General features: G+C 38.6%; 1 non-coding gene across 1 annotated transcript; it reads left to right on the top strand.

Moving 5' to 3' along the window:
* Window positions 1–3623: 3623 nt before the first annotated feature.
* Trnav-cac (transfer RNA valine (anticodon CAC)) lies at window positions 3624–3696 on the top strand. The gene has a single exon. It is a non-coding gene; the product is annotated as a tRNA-Val (tRNA).
* The last annotated feature ends 467 nt before the right edge of the window (window positions 3697–4163 follow it).

Raw genomic sequence — 4163 nt, 5'->3', positions numbered from 1 at the left:
TGATCCTGTGTTCTAAAGAAAGAAAATGGATTAAGTGTTAGTGATTAGGAGATGATGTCTTAGCATTTGTGCTGCTATAAGAAAGTCCCTGAGACTAATTTAAAAAATTTTTTCTCACAATTCAGGAGGCTAGGATGTCCAAAATATCATGTTCAGTTGTCCAGTGAGGGCTGCTTTCTTCTTCAAAAGGGGCACCTGCTGCATCTTCTGGAGGGTATTAACATGCTGCCCACACATGGCAGAAGGTGGAAGGGCAAATCAGACAAATGTTGACTGAAGCTTCTAAGGGCCTCAGTATCATTCCTGAGAGGAGCAGACCTCATGGACTAATAACTTCTTAAAGTTTCCACCTCGTAATATCATTATACCAACTGAATTTTGTAGGGGACACATTAAAACAATAACAGATGGGGTTTTGATGACAATAGTTAATGTTTTGGCTGATCTGCCTGTTAACCTTCAGTTTCCCTAAGGAGTGGCACACATAGAGTATCAAATACTAATTGCATTGCAATTTTATTAAGGGACAAGCCAATACCAATAACTAACTCTCCATGCAGATGTGGTGGGAAGAGTTGAAACTCTGGCTTAGACTTGAGGCATAAGTGGGATTTTCTATTTTGCATTTTCTTCCCCCTTTCCACTCTGACTCAAATCTAAAATTTAGGATTTTACCTGCCTCTGGCTAGCTGCATGAGGGAAGGATTTTGAGGTGAACAAGATTTTATGGGGCCTCCCCAGGGAACACCCTGAGTTCACTTATCCATAAAGTCACATGGAGTTTAAGATAGAGCTCAGAGAAAAACTGTGTGCCTATGCGATCACAAGGAACTCTACCATTTGGCCAGGAGGCAGCTCTGCCTTCTGGACATGTAAGTATGTTCTCGAAAGACAGGGAAAAAAGGGCCGTCTGCTGCATCTTGTGCTTTTAATTGGAGTAAGGACTTTCTTTCTGCTCTCTAGGAATTTAAGTAAAGCTCAGATAATAGCATTTGAAAAATTATTGTCTTCTAAGAATAGACCCTATCCTTCATGAGGATAATCTAGAGCAGTGCTGTTCATTAGAATTTTCTGTGATGATGGAAATGCTGTCTAAATCTGTGCCGAACAATATGGTGGCCATTACTTATGTGTGGCCGTTGAACATTTGAAATGTGATAATTGTGACTGAAGAACTGAATTTGAACTTTTATTTAAATTTAACTAGCTAAAACTTAAACAGCTCCATGTGGTTAGCAGTAACTGTGTTAGACAATGAAGTTTTAGGATTTCAGGGAATTGTGAAATCTACTGGTTCTCCACAATATTCACGATAGCCTTCTGTTTGCATCTTCATCTTTATTTAATCTATTATTCCTAGTTGTTTTAGGTCAACTGTTATAGGTACAGTCAAGTAAACTTGATATAGGTTAACTGTTATAGGTACAGTCAAGTAAACTTGATATAAGTTAACTTGATCCAAAAATCAAAGTGCCAAGGTAATGCCAGAGTGGAAAATTTCACATCTGTTCTCATGTGATGGGTCCCAGTCAAAACACAGGCACATTAAAAATATCCTATAAGACATTATTATTACTGTATGTATATAGGTAACTGTATGACCAATGTGATTCTGCAACCTGTACAATCTGAAAAATGAGAAATTATACCCCATTTGATCAAATGTATGAATTGTCAAGATCATTGTACTGTCATGTGTAACTAAAAAAAAAAAAGTTAAAAAATATCCTATAAAATTAGGCAGAGGGGAGTGAAAGGAAGGGAGAGGGTATTGGAGTAGAAAGGATGGTAGAATGAATCAGACATTATTACCCTATGTGCATATATAACTGTATGACCAGTGTGATTCAACATCATGTACAACCAGAATGAGAACTTATACTCCATTATATACAATGTACCAAAGTGCATTCTACTGTCATATATAACTAATTAAAACGAATGAAAAAATTTTAAAATACTATAAAATTAGTTTCAGTGTATATTTAAGGTATTTGAAACAAATTAATTTTGTGTATTTTGTGTTTAAACTTGGGTCTTATTATGTATATGCATAACCTGAAAAAAAATCTGAAATACTTCTGGTCCCAAGCATTTCAGATAAGGGATACCTAACACATACAGAGTTTCAGGTTCCTGACCTATAACATAGGAATACCAATATCATAAAGATCACATGATGTCATTCAACAATGAATTCCAAATATTTAAATAACTTTGTCACTTGATTTGCAAATTGTCAGTTTTCTGGATTGATTTTTGTGAGTCAGGGTTCAAGCCCTCTGGTGCCATCCATAAATCACTGTTCTTTGGTTAAAGCAAATCCTAATAAGCATTGTGGATATACAGATAGTGGTGGTGGTGATGATGGGATGCAACTATGATCTACAGAAAGGAAAGCGGGCAATGAACCTCATTGCTGTACTCACATGATAAAACTGCCATGGAAATCAGATTCAACAAGGTAAATTCCAGTTTTGGTTCTACCAGCAGGCTTCCAGGGTCTGGCTCTTTCGGGCATAGAAATAATATACAAAAAGACATTTTCTTGACGTATAGAAAAAAATTTTTTCTGTCTCTCAGAACATGGAGCTATCCTCTAGCTTGATGGAGCTGTGGATTGGTGGCATCCACTCATCAGAGTTTCCCTAGATATGGAAAGGAGTAAAAGATTTCTTTCTGGAGATGGCATGAATGACTTTTTCAGAAACAGAGCCAGAGTTACTTAATAATGGTCCCATTCAAGAGGAACTGTTTACTAATGCCATAATCTTACTTATTCCTAAAGCCAAGGATGAACGAAAAGGAATTTAAGACTCTAACCAAACTGGAAGCAAATGAGTGATATAGGAAATCCTTCCCGTTCAGCAGTCCTGTAATGGTTTACCATGTGTGGGTGTTCACTGCCCCTATGGTGGACTACAATGAAGTCTAAGAGCTCAATTCTTTTAACATGGCAAAGTGACACTTCAGATGATAGGTCACTGGATGATCCAATGGCTTTGCTCAAGGCTGGTTTCCGTGCTTTATTGGCTGATAATGAAGTTACTGAAGAATACTTATTGTCCCTACAGGATTCCTTTGTCTTAAGAAATAAACTTACATGTTCTTTTAGTTTAGATCTAGAAAATTAGAAATCATCTAAATTCTTCCATCTCATCTGGAACAGAGTGTTACAGAGATCATTAGTGAAGGACTCTAGGTAGAACCCAAGGTCCTTGTCATACCACAGTTACCCTTTCTTGGATGACTTGGGAATTGAGCTTCCATTTCTTCTTTCCTTCACTTTTTCCCTTTCCTTTTTGTTCAAATGTGAAATAGTCATTATAGAGAAATTAGTACAAATAGAGAAGCGTTAAAAGGAAAGTAGAGGAGAAGAAGGAAAAGGAGAAACAGGAGGAAAAGAGAGAGGAGACGGAAAAGGAGAAGGAAGACAGAAAAGAGGATAGAGTGGTGAAGAAGGAGAAGAAAGAGGACAAGGAAGATTGGAAGGGAGAGTTGGAGGGTCCCTGGTGTTTCTTAGCAGTCATCTGCAAAGAATAGATATTTCCCTGGCAAGCCTAAAGAAGGATGGAAATGATTTCTCCTGGTTCTCCTTGCTGCAATAAGATGACTTCCAGGCTGGGGATATAGCTCAGTTGGTAGAGTACTTGCCTCACATGCACAAGGCCCTGGGTTCAATCCCCAGTACCACTACCAATGAGATGACTTCCATTTGTGGCACTGTCCCTCTGGAGGAACTGTGGAAATCTATGTGGCACTGGGTCAGAAAGTACCATCTCAGGGGAAGGATCACAGCCCCTAGGACAGCCAAGCAGGACTATCCATGGATTGACTTTTGGTGCTAGGATTAGAAGTAGGCTGATTGGCTGCCTGTGGCCAGCTCCGAACACTTTTATGTTCTCCTACCTCCAAGAAGTCAGGACAAAATCAGCAGGTCTTGAGAGAGAGACGTGTTCACTCAAGTGAGTCACCTTGTGGGAACTCCTGTGAAGCAAAGGTGTTGCCTGAGAAGTAGCACTGTGTTCTGTGGCTATGATCCTCAGAGTACTCATGGCAACACAGTTAGTTGGTACCTAAATTGTAATGCTCTCTTCTCTATGCATGATGATCATTCACATCATCCATAAGATTTACTCTAATTTTAAAGTCTGTTTCTGTTG

This window comes from Urocitellus parryii, chromosome 9, assembly GCF_045843805.1.
Source record: "Urocitellus parryii isolate mUroPar1 chromosome 9, mUroPar1.hap1, whole genome shotgun sequence".
NCBI classification, from domain to species: domain Eukaryota; kingdom Metazoa; phylum Chordata; class Mammalia; order Rodentia; family Sciuridae; genus Urocitellus; species Urocitellus parryii.
This window is presented reverse-complemented; position numbering and strand designations above follow the sequence as displayed.